General features: G+C 30.4%; 1 protein-coding gene across 1 annotated transcript in view; it reads left to right on the forward strand.

The window, feature by feature from the left end:
* The window catches only part of LOC107456815 (dopamine D2-like receptor), a 227,377-nt gene that overhangs the window by 1,106 nt on the left and 206,297 nt on the right, over positions 1-19,974 (forward strand). The gene's annotated exons all lie outside the window — the stretch shown is intronic.

Raw genomic sequence — 19,974 nt, forward strand, 5'->3', positions numbered from 1 at the left:
TTAAGAAAATAAGTTCTCAAATCCATGCGATAGATTAATTGACGTATTAGAAACTGAATAAAAGAATCGAACTAAACTTAATACTATACAATAAAAAAAGTAATAAACTTAATACAACTAAAATAAATGCGAAATTTGTTGAAAAATGGTTGAAATTCAAAAAAAAAAAAAAAAAAAAAAAAAAAAAAAAAAAAAAAAAAAAAAAANAAAAAAAAAAAAAAAAAACAGCTTAACAATCAGACAAAAAAGTAAATAAAATATGTGATTTTTTCAATGCTTTCGTTATAGAAACTATACTTTTTTTCCCCTATTCTTATCTGCCAAGTACAGTTAAAAGTAATTTCTTTGTTTAATTATTTTTACTTGTTCTTACTTTCGTTGCTTGTATTATAATGAAATCGTAAGCAGTACATTATACGTTTATCATGCAGTAATAGTATTTTATTTAATACAAGGATCACATTTTTTGTTGTTATTTGAAATAATTATCGTGTCTAGTATTTTTATGACCATTTTAAATATACGTTTTATTTTTTATAAAATTTTTTTAATTTTATGACTAAGCATTTAGTTTCAAATTAAATGATGGTTTTGGGATTTATTTAAATTGCGATAATAATAAGTAATGGTAATATTTTGAAACTTAAAATATCATATTCCTTCGTATTGCATACATGCATTGAATTATTTTTTTTTTATATCGCGTACTTATTTGGTGATTTAAAAAAAAATTATTAATATTCCGTCTATCCAATTCCAATTAACGAATAAGTTAATTTTTTCCTTTAAAAGAAAAGAAAAACTTTTTTCATTTTTTAGTCTTCGGGAGTCAAATTTAAAGCAAATTAGTAATTTTTTCGTTTAAAATATGTTTTGTGTAAGAAACTTCTTTATTGGATTATTTATCTTAAAATTGTTTTATTTGCAATCTGCTTTCGACCGTATAAATCAGTTTCTTTGTAATAATTAAATTTTAAAAAAATAATAAAATCACTCAAAATCAATGGTGACATAAATATCATTGAAATACATGGATCTATAAACGGGCCTAATTTTAACTTTAATCGGTCTTAATAATAAAGTTCTTTAAGTATTTTTTATATTTATATTTAATACAAATGTGATTTTTCAACATACAATATTTTTTCAGCTTATCAAAGAAGACTTTACCCATATTTAAAGGTAGTTCTAAATTACATCTTAAAAAAATCAAATTTTTCTATATAATTGTCTAAATAATTGCGCTCAAATTTATTATGAATGCCAGCTTTTAAAAACTTTTAATATGTTATTTATCCGTGTTGCTAATTACAAAATGCTCCTTTAATTATTTTTATGCTCCTTTATTTATTTTTATGCTCCTTTAATTATTTCTAAGAATAATTAATGAAATAACCGCTTTAGCTTCATAAAAGTATTTGCGTACATTTGACCGAAAAAGTCATAATGAACTAATTATATATTTGAAGCAAGTTATTAATCTCATTAAAACTATTTGTTGATGTTTCATAAATATGTACAAATAAAATGTAGTCCTATATACATATTTTATTGTTATTATTAATGTTAACACTTGCGACAAAAGCTTCTTTTCGTTCTACTTCAAACAGGGTAAAAGGACATTTACGACTCGCTCTAAATAAATTATAATAAAGCAATTCCGTAGCGACCCATTGTGGATCAGGGGGTCATTAAGCTGAAGACTCCACAATTTTCTAAATCAAAAGTAAGTTGGGAGAAATGTAGTCAGCATTAAGCACCAAACGGCTTTACTTTCATATACGCTGGTTTCTTTCGATCTGAAATTTAGCAGGCTGCGAGCCATAATTGGGAATTGAACCCCAGTTCTCCACCATAACAGCTTAATGCACTGAGCCTACAAGAATGATTTAAAAATTGTTAGAATATGATCCTCTTCAAACCAGATAAATCAGTGTTTTTAGTCATAATTAAATGAATAATGAAGAATAAAACGATAATGAAATCTCAAACTTTTAATATACAAAGTTTAAAAAATTAAAATGCCTATATTCACTAGGTCCGGATTTAATCCTGGTTTAATATTCCTTATATTTATTGAAATAAGCTTTATCGCCTCGAACTTTTTTAAAATAGCATAATTTAATATATTTATATTTAATACAAAGGTGAATTTATTGTATGCAGAATTTTCATAATATATCAAAGAATGACTTTCCAAGTTTATAAAAGTATTTCTAAACTACTGCTGAAAGATTCGACTTTTTTCTTTTTTGGCTTTGCTGCGAAATAATTGAGTACAATTTTAGCATAAATGCTAATGTCTTTAATAAGTGTCTTTAAAGCATAAATGTCTTTAATAAGTGATTGATCTGCATCGTTTATTATAAAATGCTTTCACCTAAATATAACAATATAAATAATGAAGTCCAAAACATCGTTTAATTGTTTAAAAGAAAATTAACAATTTGCATGCATTTTTATGTTCCGTTGATTATTTCTTAGAATTATGTTTTTATAATATAAACTAAAGGATTTAATTATATATAAAAAAATTATGCACATTTCACGAGGGAAAATATTCTGGTAAAGGTACCGGTACTTTATTGTATTGACATTTTTGGAAGAAAAAAACTATAAATCTGCTGATGAAAACAAAATATATATTTATAAATCCTCCATTCGCAATTTTTCAGCTTATATATTAACGATTTACCAGAAATTCTGGTTTTCAAAATTATAGTTGTTAATACCAAGCAGTTAATAAAAAATACAAAGCTGAAATAAAATTCTACCGAATAAATAGTTTTTAACATGCTCTAAGAAATCATAAAAAAAATACAGAATTTCGAAATATTTACTAAATTGTATCATGCATTTTAGCATTTTATGACTAATTTAATTAAAATCATAACGAAAGCACTTAGATAAAAATTTATCGACCTATTTGGTATTCCCATAGAGCCAAGAGCACGGTAAATTAAACTATAATCTTGTAGTTTTTACCATAATTGTTTTTCGAGTTGAAGTGTTGGTTTTGAGAAATACATTATTTAATACTTTGCCATAAATTACTATTACAGTTTACACGCAGAAATATTATTTTATTTCTAACAATTAACTGAATGGTATTGGCTCCAAGAGTCAGAGATCCTCTCATTCATTTTAAAATTTTAGCATTAAGTAGAGGGAACATAGAAAATAGTACTCAACGCATTAGATTTTAGTGGAACATCTCACACCCCATACACGAATCTTTCAAAATTGCACTTCACTTCCATTTCGAAGAAAGTACATATTTGTGTTTTCAGATCCTGTTCTGAGAGTACATATTGCTATTGCACGCATCTTTCAAAATTGCACTTCACTTCCATTTCGAAGAAAGTACATATTTGTGTTTTCAGATCCTGTTCTGAGAGTACATATTGCTATTGCACGCATCTTTCAAAATTGCACTTCACTTCCATTTCGAAGAAAGTACATATTTGTGTTTTCAGATCCTGTTCTGAGAGTACATATTGCTATTGCACGCATCTTTCAAAATTGCACTTCACTTCCATTTCGAAGAAAGTACATATTTGTGTTTTCAGATCCTGTTCTGAGAGTACATATTGCTATTGCACGCATCTTTCAAAATTGCACTTCACTTCCATTTCGAAGAAAGTACATATTTGTGTTTTCAGATCCTGTTCTGAGAGTACATATTGCTATTGCACGCATCTTTCAAAATTGCACTTCACTTCCATTTCGAAGAAAGTACATATTTGTGTTTTCAGATCCTGTTCTGAGAGTACATATTGCTATTGCACGCATCTTTCAAAATTGCACTTCACTTCCATTTCGAAGAAAGTACATATTTGTGTTTTCAGATCCTGTTCTGAGAGTACATATTGCTATTGCACGCATCTTTCAAAATTGCACTTCACTTCCATTTCGAAGAAAGTACATATTTGTGTTTTCAGATCCTGTTCTGAGAGTACATATTGCTATTGCACGCATCTTTCAAAATTGCACTTCACTTCCATTTCGAAGAAAGTACATATTTGTGTTTTCAGATCCTGTTCTGAGAGTACATATTGCTATTGCACGCATCTTTCAAAATTGCACTTCACTTCCATTTCGAAGAAAGTACATATTTGTGTTTTCAGATCCTGTTATGAGAGTACATATTGCTATTGCACGCATCTTTCAAAATTGCACTTCACTTCCATTTCGAAGAAAGTACATATTTGTGTTTTCAGATCCTGTTATGAGAGTACATATTGCTATTGCACGCATCTTTCAAAATTGCACTTCACTTCCATTTCGAAGAAAGTACATATTTGTGTTTTCAGATCCTGTTATGAGAGTACATATTGCTATTGCACGCATCTTTCAAAATTGCACTTCACTTCCATTTCGAAGAAAGTACATATTTGTGTTTTCAGATCCTGTTATGAGAGTACATATTGCTATTGCACGCATCTTTCAAAATTGCACTTCACTTCCATTTCGAAGAAAGTACATATTTGTGTTTTCAGATCCTGTTATGAGAGTACATATTGCTATTGCACGCATCTTTCAAAATTGCACTTCANTATATATATATATATATATATATATATACGTGCGTTGTCCATAAAATATGGTTCCCAACGAATTTTCACAATGCAAAACATGTTCATTGGCATTGAATAATGCATGTTTGAAAAGCTTAGACTTCCCTCTAGTTTTCTACATAATTGCCGATTAGATCAATGCATTTTTGCATGTGGTGCACCATCTTCTTTAAGCCTGAGTCGTAAAACTCAGCCGCCGCTCCGCGAAGATAGCTCTTCTTTCAGCTCTTCGTCGGTTGTGAAATGTGTCCCTCCCAAGTGTTTCTTTAATTCAAGGAAGAGATGGTAATCACTGGGGGCCAATTCTGGGCTGTAAGGGGGGTGTGTGACAGTATTCCATCCAAATCTGTTGATGAGATCAGTTGTGACACGGGCGGTGTGCGGGCGAGCGTTGTCCTGATGGAGACGCACTCCAATTGTGAGCATGCCTCTTCTCTTGTTTTGAATCCGCCGCCGAAGGTTCTTCAACGTCTGACAGTAGCGATCAGCATTAATGTTGTGCCGGTAGGCAGGAATTCGCACAACAGCAACCCTTTCCTGTCAACAAAAACTTTGCCGGCAGACAGAATTTGCTTAAACTTCTTCGGCTTCGGCGAGCCTGGATTTTTCCACTGACGGGATTGTTTTTTTTGTTTCCGGTGTCATATAGTCGACCCAGGTCTCGTCCCCAGTGACAACAGAGTCGAAACATTCCTCGCCATCGGTTTCGCAGGCATGAAGAAATTCACGGGCCGCTTCCACACGTTGCCGCTTGTTGTCATCCGTCAGCATTTTCGGGACCCACCTTGCACAAATCTTGGCATATCCTAAGCGGTCACTCAAAATTTTGTGAATGCAGAGCTTGATGACGTCAGGGATCATCTCGCTGAGGTCCCGAACCGTCACCCTTTGATCTTTCAGCATTGCTTCTTCCACTTTCTCAATCTCTTGGTCCGAAAACGATGGCCGTCCAGAACGTTGTTCGTCATGGACGTCTGTACGTCCGTCTTTAAAATCTCTGCACCATTTGAGCACATGTTGGAAAAATTATACAAATTAACAAAGAAATCTTTTCAGTAAATAAATTTAGACACGGATTTGCCCGAAATGGATTTGCACATGGAAAAATTGTATAAATTAACAAAGAAATTTATTGGTGAATTGCTTTAATTTTAATTGTTTTTGAATATTAAAAATACAAAAAACAGGGCGAAAATATATTTAAAATTTTTTTTATATATTTTAAAATATTAGAAAAAAATAAAACAAAAATATTTAAAAGGCCAGACAACGAAATAACGAAAAGATTTGATCATATCGTCAGCTATATTCTCTAATTAGAGTGCTTTCTAATATTGCATTAGTAAAGCCAAAGTATAATAGATAATATACATCAATATATATATAGTATAATATATATAGTATAATAGACATCAATAAAATAGTGTGAAGAGCACCAAAAACTTTAAAAAAAGTAGAACTTACGGCAAAAAATTTAAAATAAAGCAAAAAATGCAAAATAAAACAATCAGGCAAAAAATGGAAAATTAAAATTTCAAGAAAATGAGGAATAAAACGCGAAATGAAGAATATAAAGCGAGTTGCGAATTCAAACGTATGACACATTCTTACTGAAATAGAAAAGCGCGATTGCTAGTTAACTTGTTGTTAAGGTTGTTAGTTACCTTGGATCTGGCTGTGAACAAGATAATAATATTGTGCTGGATAATTCAAAATGTATAATTTATGAGTCGAATTTCTCCCAATACTTGATCCAGGAGTTCCCTAGTTTTCTGGATTTGGTTCAAATTTGCAAGGCTACGGATCTCAGCATTAGTAGTCATAAAACAAAAACTAGGGTTGGCTGTTCAACGACGGTAATAAAAAAAATTAATAAGGCTAAATTTTAATCATAAAATGTCAATATTCATAAGGTTGAAATTTAATTATAATTTTTTTATATGGAAAATGCTTGAGAAATGATAAACAGTTAATGAAATGCTATGAATTAGCTTGAATTGGATTCGCACATGATAAAAATATAAATTTAGTTAACAGAGAAGGTTTCAATAATAACATACGATCAACTCAACGATTCTTTTTGAGTGATCCTCACACTATTGTATTAATATATTTTTCTTCGGCTGCAATATTAGAAAGCACTCCTTTTTATGGATATAATTGTGTGAGCTGATGAAAAGATTATATATTTGCTTTTTTTCCCCAGCTTTTTAATGTTATTCTATATATTTTTCTTTCCAATATTTAATAATAATTTTTTCCAGGTTTTCTCGAACTTTCAGTTCTTCGTTTTTCTCTTTTTACTTTTTATCCTGGTAGTTATATATATATATATATNTATATATATATATATATATATATATATAACTTTAGATAACAGTTAATTGTTTTCAATATTTCTTTCCTGCCAATATTCTTTTAGCCAAGAAACCATATTTTTTTTCTTCCTTCGTGCAAACTGATAAGGACCTAAATCTGTCTTCATCGGTCAGTCTTATTGCATTCTTGAAGGCTTTCAGAATCATTTATCACCTTACAAATTTATCAAAATGGCTCAGCACCTATAGGCACGTCACGTTCCATTGCTTCTATAGAAAAGAAAATCTTAACATAACTGAAGGCAATTGAGGATTAACATGTTAATTGCATGCTTAGAAAATTTTATTGGATTTGCAGTTGCGAAAACGGCAATATTTAAAAAATTTACTAAATATAGAAATATAGAAATATATATATTTATTTTGTTAAAGCAACATCTAAAATAATCTGCATGATTTATAACACATTATTATAATCACAAACTACTTAACAAATTAATACTTACTATACTTGTGAGTCTGATATAAGTGCACGGTGAAAAAAAAGGCGAGTATAATTACCATACTCTATGGCCATAATATTTCTGGCGAAAAAAAAGAGTTTATTTTTTGTATATAGGATCAAAATAAGCGGTATTTAAACCATTTTTTAGAAACTTTTCTGTTCATATGGCAAAGGCGAACCGGAAATTCTAGTTTTTAATTTTATAGTTCTTATTACCACACATTTAGTTCTTATTACCAAAATCGTTCAATTTAAAAAAAATTAAATTGAACGAATTTTGTGTCATGCTCTAAGTTATTATGGCAAAATTACGAAATTTTGTCACATATTATAAAATTATATTTTATTGTTATTTTTACCAAAATCATTACCCTTACGTTTCTGTAAAAAATACCGAGTCATTTGATGTTCCCATACAACCAGAAACAATGCAAATTTTAAAATATTCTGGTAGTTCCGATCACAATTTTTTTATCAGAAAGCTTTAGCAATAAAATTAGTCTCATACTATTTAAAATGGTATCTGTAGAAAGCTTTTCTGTTACAAGATAAGTAACAAATAACTGTCGCTCTGTGTAAAAAAATTCTCTCAAATTACGTCGATCGTTATAAACTGTACAATTGAGGAGAAAAACATTTCAAATTTTAATAGAGGGTCATTATTTTTCTAAATATTTCGAACTTAAAAGCTTTTAAATAAATTAAATATCTGCTATCATCCATCTTATATAAAATTTGTTTAAATAAAAAGCTTAACACCGAATTCAAAAGCATGCCTTAATTCGCTCTGAAAATGAATAAAAACTATTTGCACCACTTCACATTTAACTATTTGAGACTTTTGCCTTACATTGCTAATAATTAACGAATATTACTCTGTCATGTGTCAACAAATTAGTTTCTAACGCTAGTTGCTGAAAGTAAAAATTTTAATTTTATTTCTCATAACATTTTATGCCAGAACTTTCAATCTCAATAAAAAATTTGAAATTTAAAGTTGACAGTTGTGTCCATTTGTTATTTCGCGCTCGAAATACTGACATGTTCAGTCGAAACTACTATTCTATTTTTAAAGTAAAACCCAAGTAAAAGTCATCATTGGTTGATAAAATGAAAAAGATTTAATATGTCAGAAAGGGTTACCTGTCATTCTTATTTGTTACGGTTTTCAAACATCTACTTAAGGTTTTTCAAAATTTGCCACTTGATATTATGAGTTAAAGTGTCACTATTTTTCAATGAAAGGAAAGGGATTATAGTTTTGACAAAGCCACACCCTCTATGGAAATCAAAAGTCATGTGTCATTAAACTATGTCTCTTGTTATTCAAACGTTATTGTTTAGGTGTTTAACCTTTCTCAAGGACCCAGTATTAGTCACTAGCTTCAAAATAAAGAAAAGCAAAAAGAAAGAAAAAAAAAAGAAGGAAAAAAAAGATGTATTCTTGACTAAATTAAATATCATCAAGTAACATTTAATAATTCGAAAAAAAAATGATTTCATTTCCGGGTTAAAAACTAATAAAACTGATCCTAGAAATGTAATAGATAATAATACCATAGAAATGTCAGTATAGTTAAATTCTAATTTGCATTTTAAGGTAAACATTTAATTTCACTTGATCGAGAATTTCGACTGCCCCTTCGACTGAATGATTTCGACTGCTTGTTTAATGCCCCAAGAGTCGGATCTATCAATGCGAAACCAAGTTTCAATGTAAAAATAATGCGAACAATATTTGTTAGTTACAAGACTAATTTAAGAGATTATCTTATAAATTATGTCTAACGCAAATTGATTCAGATGCTGCATTTAATGGGACGAAGGTAGGAAGTAGCTATATAGCACTAACCGTAAAGTAATAAGTAAATATTTGTAACCAAAGCGAATCGAACAGTATAAAATAGCTATGATGTTTAAAGGATTTACAAAATCAGATGCAGCTGTACTGCACCAAGCTCATTCTAAAAGATAACGGACGATATTCTGTAATCAAAGAAATTTATAGCATTACAAATTGTGTCTGTCGCAAATTGAAAATGAAAAGATCACTGGAAAAATTAACGTAACAAAATAAAACAAATAAAACAAACAATAATAATAATAAAATCAAAGTAGTGAGTAAAGCATTCTGGAAAAGGGTGGAGGATTTACTGAATAAATGAAAAAAAAATATTGTTCACTTAGGTTGTATAGTTCAACTTTAATATTTTGTTACATTGTATAACATTTTTTTTTAATATTTTCCTAATTAAGAACTAAGTGCGTTTAATCTTTTTTTTTTTTTTTTTTTTTTTTTTTTTTTTTTTTTTTTTTTTTTTTTGTAAACTTGTTAATGTTAATAGATTAAACGCGTAGCCGGCTTGTAAGTTTATTCTGTTCTTATGTATATCCGTTTTTCTTTGGAACCGTACAAAATAATAAGCTCTTTCCGAAAAATACTCAATCAATCTATCTTTTATTTTCACTATCAATAATTTCTTTCTAATCAATCTTTGGTTAGTTTCATAACTATGAAAAATTAAATTACTTTATTGATATTACTGAAATTTAGTCCAGCAGTGGACTGATCGTAAAGACGGTTCCCAGCAGATTACCGAAGTCAAGCATCACTGGCTGCGGACAGTGTGCGGTTGGGTGACCACTTGGATCAGCCTGCGTAGGGACCGGGGGTGGGCGGTATGGGTCCTCGTTAAACTGTTCTACCGTAAAGTGCTCGACTTCGCGTGCAGGTCGTCGGGCTACCGAAGCGGGGGTGCCATCCCCTCCACAGATGATCAAAATTGTGCTGGCATGTCTTCGGATCATCCTCAGGGATGTTTCCTAGACCGTCGCCAATAGCCCATTGTGCAGCTCTAGTGCGACGTTAATGAACTACAACAACAACTGAAATTTAAATTTTATTGTTATTGCCCTTAAATTTCATTTAACATTTCGATAAAAAATACTAACCAAGTTTCTGTCATTATATAAGACAATTCTTTAGATCAGATATTAATTCGTTAGGTTTTAATCTTTACTTGTTACTATCGTGTTATTTCAATAATGCTTAGCGCAAAATACTGTCTTCATGGTATGCTGCGATTTTTCGTAATAAAATGATATGAATTAATTTATTAAAAATTTCCTCCTCCATAAGTTAACAACAGTTGACATGTTTCAAGAGCTTCAAAAATAGGCTCCCATTTCCAAAACTTGCCAGACGGGAATAAGAGAGAATAAAAGAACGTGCCGAGAGAGAAACAATAATAAAAGCAGAACAAGTAAAAAACACAGTGGCCAAGAGTCAAATCTGGGTAAAATGCATTTCCACGCGCTATGAAAGGATAGGGCTGAACTAATGCTGTTAGCAGGGGGGAAAACGGCATTAGTTTCTCTTCACCTCTCCATAACGCATGGAAATGTATTTTACCCTAATTTGTCTCTCGGGCACTGCGTTTTTTTTTTTTTTTTTTTTTTTTTTTTTTTTTTTTTTAAATCCTTTCTCCCTCTCTGCTTCTGTGATTTTTCTAGTTTTGTTCCTCACTGTGCCGATTGTCACACACCCGTTTGTCTACGTGTAGAACCAAGGTTGATCCAGATAACAAAAAAATCGTATAATTCGACAACTTCCAAAAACGACTATGGCAATATTTTTAAGCAACTTTTACCTACCTCTTTTTTCCAGATTTATGATTGGCAATTGTAGTAGTGCATGATTCAGTATAATACTAACAAGAGGGAATCCATTAAGTAAGCGCACTTTTATTAGAATTACAGTTGAACTTCTTATCATGATATTTTTTCTCAGTATTATCTAACTCAAAATGAAAATAATTAAAAAAAACGAAGAAGGCAGCAAAAAAGAGCATGCCCCCTAATAAATCACGTAAATTGGATAAATTTTGTTAACCAGCGTTCGGGTAAACGAATCTTTACTGTTATTATTTTGACAAGTTAAATTAAAGTTGTTGAGATTAAGAATTGTTTTTGAATAATCATCATCCTCATTTATTAAAATTTATATGCACGTTTTATCTTATCAAAAATGAAAATAAAAAACAATGAAGATGGTGGTAAGTAAAATGTTCGATTATTAATGGATCCAGTTAATTGGATAAATTCGATTAACGAGCATCCAGGTAAACAGATCTTTTTTTATTATTATTTTAAAATTGAAAACAAAAATTGAGAGCAGGAGCTTTTTTTCAATTAACCATCATTCTCATGCATTTAATTTCATATTCAGGTTATAATGAATTCAAAAAATAAAAAATTTACGCATGAAAAAAAAACGTACGAACCTTAATGGATTTAGTTAATTAGACAAATCCGGTTGATCAGAGTCCGGATAAATGAATTTTTGATAGTGTTATTTTAACAGGAAAAAAATCATGCTTTTAATTTCATATTTACGTTATAATTAATTCAAAATGAAAAACAAAATGTAGGCACGAAAAAAACGCATGAACCTTAATGGATTTAGTTAATTAGACAAATCCGGTTGATCGGGGTCCGGATAAATGAATCTCTGCTAGTATTATTTTAAAAGGAAAAAAAAGTCGTTAAGAACAGGAATTTTTAAAAAAAATTATTGTCCTCATCATCATAAGGTTCATATTCACGTTTGAAAACATTAAATCCTTAACAGTAGTAAAAAATATATATGAAAATTTTAAAGCTGGTAAACTACATAATTACACTTTTTATTCATAAAATTCTTAAGGCTTTGTTTGGAATCCTTGTAATTTACTTCACAATGTAAATTACTATGCTCAAACTCTATAAAGGATATAAAACAATATTGAACATAAAGCAACTTTCGTTATTTTGCTTAAAGCTCTGAAATAATTTAGTACGTTTTTTAAGGTTAAAAGAATGCGAGACCTAGTATGCCAGGATTTTTATTGCTGATCTTTTGCGTCCCCAGTTTTTATGATTGCCAGACACGGCGTTATGAGTGAAGGTAAATTAGGAGATTCATTATGAAATTTTCTCATTCATTATTCATAGCTTCGTTAGAGAAAATTCCTTTTCTGCGTTTAATTACCTCTTGGGCTTACAAGGATCGATTTAAATAGTTTACATCCTTCAAAGAATTAAAATATTTCAATGTACTATGCATCTATTCATAGCTACCGTGTTTAGTTCTGTTATAGAAAAAAAGAAATATATCGTAAATAGACAGTGATTTTGAATATTTATGTTCGTAATGGTGTTTAAAACTTTTTTTATTTCAAAAAGTAAGATGTTTATGAAAATACCCCATGTTGGTAATATATCAGATATCTGTATAATTTACCAATAACCCTGAAAGTTAATCATACATTATTTTCATAATAAAAAGTTCAAAAGCTGTTAAAATGATGTATGGATAAGAATTATTTGACAAAACTTTAGTAGCGCTGAATAATTTTTCTATGAATTTGCTAATAAATTAAAAGAAATAACTAAATCATTTCGTTTGCTTAGTCAGCAATATAAGTGAAACGAAATATTCTTGATAGCCTTTGATCTAACAATCGTATTTTGACATATTCTGATGTAAATCGGCCGAGAAAAAATCGCAAATAGGCTAAATAGTCAACTCAAACGTTATTTTAATTTATAAAAAGGCTGACAATAAAATGTATTTTTTATAACGTGTGTCCAAAATAAAACAAATTAAAGCTTTGAAAACGTATCAAAATAAGCATACATTTCCTATGATATTGAATTTCATTATTTAAGAACTGCAATTCAAGATGTAAAAAATGTAATAATTATTTGTGTGCATAAAATACAAAAATGTAATAATGTTTTGTTACTTTATTGTTTTATTTGATAAAGTTAAAAAATTAAAAGGGTATAAAGTCTTTAATTATTAATAGTAGATTTTAAAAAGTTTTTTCAGTATTTTCTTAATTTTCTTTTCAAATTTTAAATTGTTAAATGTAAAATTCGATTATTTGGATCATAGATTGTTCATCTTAATTTTCAAATTTAACAAAACAATAATTGTGGACGTGAGGTCAACGCTAAAAGTAAACACAAATTTAAGGGTCACATTTCCTAGATATTAGTTACCTCTGAAAAATACAAGTCTGTCGAAGAAAAAGAGGTATGCTTTTTATCCAAAATTAAAAATACATTTCATTTGTTTAAATGTTAAAATCCTACCAATATTTGACAATTTTTAAATAGCTACTCTTTTTATATATATTGTATTCATTAGACAGATTATTTGAAAAGATGCAATTTAAAACGTTCAAATTTATAAGCTTTAAATTTGTTTTTTGAGAAAGAAATGCTGTTTCACTACAATTCGTGTGTTTTAGCACAATTAGCGTGATATGCCGTGCAAAAATTGGGCGAGATAATATTGGTAAATATCTAAGCATTCCTAAAGCAAAATCTAGGTCATTTAAAAACAAACGTAAGAAAAGTCGTTTATTCAATTTGTCATCATACTAAATGATATTCAGTCACGCGTGGAAAATAAATGTTTGGAAAAAATGAAATTCGTTTCTTCAAATCAAATGTAATACAAATTAAAAGGGAGAAATTGGATTTGAGTTTCTATAAATATGATAAAAATAATGTTTAGTAAATGTTTTGTTGTATCACCATAGCAGTGTCTAGAAAAAACAGAATAAGCCAACTCTTGTGCTATGAATTTCTATTCTCGTCTGCTTAATCTTGTATTAATGTTATATGTCAAAAATCACATCAAGCAAGAAAATTGACGCCAATTCCGCCAAAGCAACAAAATTGTTTTATATTGTAACCAATGAAACGAAGCATATATTTAAAAATTCAAAATAAAAAATTATATTTTTAAAAACCACGTTTTTTTAGTGGATAATAATAAGTAAAAAAAATTGAAAAACGAAAAACGTGGGGCTCAAGAAATACATAACAGTAATGTTATATTAGTGTGCGTATGTGTGCTCTTGAGAATATGTGTATGTATATCTGTAATTGTAATTGTATCTGAATGTGGATGGGAATATGTTTGTGTATATGCATATGTATGTGGATGTATATGTGACTGTGCATGTGTATGAGTAAGAAAATGTGCATGTGTACTGTTATGTATTTCATGCGCCCCACGTTTTTCGTTTTTCAATTTTTTTTTAATTATTATTCTCCACTAAAAAAACGTGGTTTTTAAAAATATAATTTTTTATTTTGAATTTTATGAGTTTGAATTTTTTTATTTTAAATTATAATTTCTTAAATTTTTAGTTTTTATTTTATATTTTTTTAAAATTATTACTTTTCAATTATTATTCTTCACAACAAAAAACTCGGTTTTTAAAAATATATATTTTTATTTAGATTATTTTTCTTAGTCAAGAGTAGTCAAGACTACTAAAAGACCACTACTAAAATAATAGAACTTTCATTTTAAATTAGGGATACAAAAATCTTTATAGAAAAACAATACCTTTACGACTTTCATTAGTTTTATGCTGATGACAACCAAAACAATCTGGAAATGAATGAGGAAAAACTAGATCCTACAACGTGATTTTTCAGCCAATAAAAATACTCCGACAATAAAAATCTTTTCACCTGACATGTAATACTAAGTTTAAATAATGGAATCGACAACAAAAGACAATCTCGAAAAGAAAAAAATTTTTTTTTTTAAATTTTAATTTTATTTTACTTTGTATGTCTTTTTTCTCTTCATTTTCATGCATTGTCATCCAATTCTGAACTATGTGCCGAATTTGAAGTTTGTAGCTAGTCGGGAAGTTAGTTTAAAATTGATTATAAAATTCCACCCGGACAGACATACACGAAGGCAAGTTTATATAAACGTGGTAAAAAAATATATGGAGATTTGTTATAGCACGTGCGATTAAAAAAAACTGTTTCTCAGTTTATTTATTCTCAGTTTTAAATAATTACTGGGTTAACAATGATTATCAATAGTACCTGGAATTTTGAAAATTTGAAAACTTATGCGGATAATCTATGCACTTTCAGGAGTCGCAAACAGATACAGTTATTTAACCGATATAGTCGTATACAGTCTTTTAATTTAGATATGAAAAAAAACGTTGTCAAGCGACTACCAATCAGGTTTAAATTTGTATATAATGAGACAAAAGAATCGAAATCAAAAATAATCAAAAACACGTAAATAATCAAAAACAATTTTTTTGTTTTGATTTCGCAAAATAGATAAACTCGTTTCCAAATGTAAACTCTTATTTGTACTACATTTCAATTTTGTTTCTTCAGAGTATGAAAACGCTTAGATTTTTTTCATTTAAGCATTTTATTACATTATATTTTAGAAGGATGGTAGTTTAAGAATACCCCTTATAACAAAACTTATTGCAAACAGAAGCTAGCCTTTTATGAAAATGCTTGAACTATCGCAGTAGCCGAATTATAAGATCACTGCCTCTCTTCATGCAGTTTCAAATAAAACCTGAGACTTCGTGTTTTGATTTTATTGAGGTGGGTACTTTATTTACGCCACACTAGAGATGCACAATGGGCTATTGGCGATGGCCTGGGAAACATGTCTGAGAATGATCCGAAAACATGCCATTGCAATTTTGATTCTCTGCTGAGGGGAGAACTTCCCTGCCTTGAGTGCCCGATGACCAGCGCTCGAAGTCGAGCACTTTACGATAGAACAGTTTAACGAGAACCGATACCGCGCGCCCTCGGTCCCTTTGCAGTCTGATCAAAGTGGTCACCCACCCGCTTACTGACCGCAGAGAGTGATGCTTGACTTCAGTGTTTTACTGAGAACCGTGTCTTCGCGATCTGCCCACTACGGAACTTGATTTTATTTACAATAAAACAAATGACGTTATGTATGAACAATTTTAGAAAGTATGCTAGCATTTTCCCCTTTCAAAATTTTTGCAACCTTTAAATTTTTTTAAGCCTAGTGCACGCACAGAGGACTATGAAATTTCTTACCATGCTTTTTCTTTAAAGCTTTTAATTTGACTCAAATGTGTGCATTTAACCTCATTCAGTTCCGTTATCTTCTAGTATGTTATGTTCTAGAGATGTTCTAGTATCTCTAAGCTTTAGTATCCCCTCGCGAAATATACCAACGGATCTAGAAAGTTTGAAAGCTATTCATTTTTTTGAAAGAAAATGTACACCACTATTGGAGCATGTTTGTAGCATACAAAAAACACTGTTTCACTAAAGAAAGTTCCATTCCAAAACTTATGATAGATAGTTGTGATTGATAGCTAAATGAATACAAAGCAATAAGGTTTTGCATTCATTTACAGCTACTATGATTTCAACGTTGAATTTAGGTTATATTGAGTTTTTCCTTAAGTATTGGACATTGGATCTAGGTTGTGGTTGAATTGTGGTTTTCCAAGTGAGCTAAAACGTGTGGCTTAATTAGTTTACAAAGAGGGGCCATCTTTCGTGAGAGATGAGACACTAAACTTATTTTTGTGGCCAGCAGTCTATTCGTGAATATGTTCATATTCCAGTAGTCCTGGGTCACCAATTGAGGAATTCAGGACCATGGAAACTTAAAAGAATGGAGAAATTAATGTCATAAAAATACTAGGACTCGAACCCCCGTTCAGCTGGTAATGAGAGTGACAGATATGACCTCTCGGCTAAAGTACATAACTAGCTGCAAAGAACCAAGTAGCTTCATGAGACATTCCTCACAGACTTATAACTGTAAAATGATAGGCATCCGCTGCTGTGTTAGATATCCGATGACGGAAATAAAAATACGAATTCGTAATTCTTATCACATGGCAAGTGTTAAGCAGCTCTGTGGTGCTGCCATCCATGTGTGAACGATAGTTCCGTATTCCAAATGTCAATGATTAATTAAGAAGCTCAGAATACTAAAGCCTTCTCGCGTGTTGAATGAATTGAGAGAATATTCTGACATCAAAGCTAGGGTTACCACGCCCATTCAACCAGTCATGAGATTGACAGATTACCCCTCTTGGCTAAAAGATGTATCCACATATTTATCTCTGTACCCTTAAGCTATATCACCCGTAAGGTGTTCACCACACATTTCATTATTAGGTATATGTTAAGCTTGGTACCCGATGCTGGGAAATTATATATAAACTCGTAATCCTTATCACAAGTCTTAGTTTAAAGCTTTCAAAGAACACAAGTCCCATTCTCATTGGATGTGGGTCTAGTTGACGCAAATAAAATTCTGGTTATTTAACTGTATTGAGTGAAAACAGTCAATAAACGATCTTTCTCAGAGTTTTGAATATCGACTTTTTTCTGGTTATTTGGCTGCTTTGGCAGAATATGGTAAAAACATTGCCATACAAGAGTATACAGTATAACTCCTACAGTATGACTCGTTACAGTATAACTGATATGCAGATTGAAGCAAAATAATTTATTAGAAATTGTCATCTTTAAAGACATCGAAATAACACTCTGATAAAAAGAAAGAAAGTGTTAACCTCTTTTTTCATATAAAAAAAAACTGTAACTGCCATAAATCAACTCTAACAACATTTCATCATTGTGAGAGTCACAGGGTTACGCAGTTTTTCGGTAACAGAACGTTTCACATAAGAAAAGATAAATTCGTTTATAGCAAGTCACGTGAGAATACTTTTGCTACTTTTCGTTCCCTTTTTCATTACGGCAAATAATATTTGATGAATTTCTGTTTTCCAAAGTTTCTGTTTATGAAGCATTATTTTTTAAAGTTTAATAAAAGTGCATGTTATAAACTAATAGATAGTATCATTTTCATTTTATGTGCATTCAAAGATAAGAAAAATTATTCCTCAATATTGTCTTAAATAGACATTCTGTTTTTTTAAAAATCTATGTCCATGTTAACATTTCTATTTTTCATCACTGTAAAAAAAAATTTAAAACATATGACTATTTGATATGGCTTTTACACTTTTTATGGCTTTAGTTTATGAAGCATTATTTTTTAACGCTTTAAAATTGTATATTACAAACTAGTGGATAGTATCATTTTCGTTCTATGCGCATGTTAAGATAAGAGCAATTATTCCTTACTATTGTCTTAAATAGACATTTTATTTTTTAAAGGTCATGTCCATGTTAACATTTCTATTTTTCATCACTGAAAAAAGAACATAATGAAAACATATGGCTATTGCTGGCAGAGCTTAGTGCGTTGTGGAAATGCTAAGCAAGCGCAATGAAAATGATATCTTTGAACTAACAAGAATTTTTATTAGGCAAGGAATATTATACCTTAACCTAAACTTCATGAAAGAAAACAATCCTCGAGAGTAGTCTATTCTCCATAACATGAGGTAACTAAGTTCAATCTATACAACCATGAAAATCACCAAATTTAATCTCGCTTTGTCATATATATACAAGCATATTTATCATCCTTTTTCAAACTCGTGATCTCTGACTCACCGTTCTTCTTACTCGAACCTTGTTCTTTGAAATTCATAGTCTGACAGCTATTTTAGCTATTAGGATTAAAAAATAAGATTGCGCAATTTGCAATCACATCAACCAAATCGCAAATTAATGATTTTCAGATTATTATGTTTAAACTTTCGTAAGACTACCTTCAAATTATAAACGAATCGTGCGAAAACAAAGTGATATTAAAATAAAGAGGCCAAATCTCTCTCCCGATTAAGTGATTGTGGATTTTCCAGATTGCAGCTACCCCTTCTATTTAGAGTTTCAAAAATTTAAAACCTTCGAATAAAATGTATGTCAATTCAAAGAAAGCGCTCTTTTTTTTAAAACCTGATTTCGTAATTTACAATTTAAAGTATCCTCTGCACTAAATTAATTAGTGTGATTAATTTGATTTGATGTGTTCATTTACGTCGCACTAGAGCTGCACAATGGGCTATTGGCGACGGTCTGGGAAACATCCCTGAGGATGATTCGAAGACATGCCATCACAATTTTGATCCTCTGCTGAGGGGATGGCACCCCCACTTCGGTAGCCCGACGACCTGCACGCGAAGTCGAGCACTTTACTTACGTTTAACGGGGACCAATACCGCACACCCTCGGTCCCTACGCAGACTGATCCAAGTGGTCAAACACCCGCACACTGACCGCAATCAGTGACGCTGACTTCGGTTGATCTGCTGGGAACCGTGTCTTAACGATCAGTCCACTGCGGGACAATTAGTGTGATTAAAATAAGATCCCAGAAGATTGAGTTCTACAAAGTGAGAGTCCGATTATTACATCAAAAGATATTCAAGGGTGCTGACATTACGTTCTTACAGTCTTAAAGAAGGTGAAAGTTTTTACTGTTGATATATTTTACATAAAAAGTCAAAGTCTCTTTTAATAAGTAATTCTTTTCGTGAAGATAAAAATACAGATTCAGATCCTTAATTATTCATTTCGGTGGACAATTTGGGATAAAATAATCACCCATTGATAAAAATGAAAAAGAAATAATCAAATAAGTCAATAATTCTTTTCAAATCATCCAACATTCTTCTTGGTAATAAATGGTCGCCTAGGGTTATACAAAGAATCAGCTTTATTTAATTATTTCGCCAAGTACAAGCACTTCTCAAAAGAAAAAAAAATGCATATTGATACAGTGCTAATGTGGAAACCTTTTAATAGAATAAGAGTAGTAGTC

The sequence above is a fragment of the Parasteatoda tepidariorum genome, chromosome 5, assembly GCF_043381705.1.
Source record: "Parasteatoda tepidariorum isolate YZ-2023 chromosome 5, CAS_Ptep_4.0, whole genome shotgun sequence".
NCBI classification, from domain to species: domain Eukaryota; kingdom Metazoa; phylum Arthropoda; class Arachnida; order Araneae; family Theridiidae; genus Parasteatoda; species Parasteatoda tepidariorum.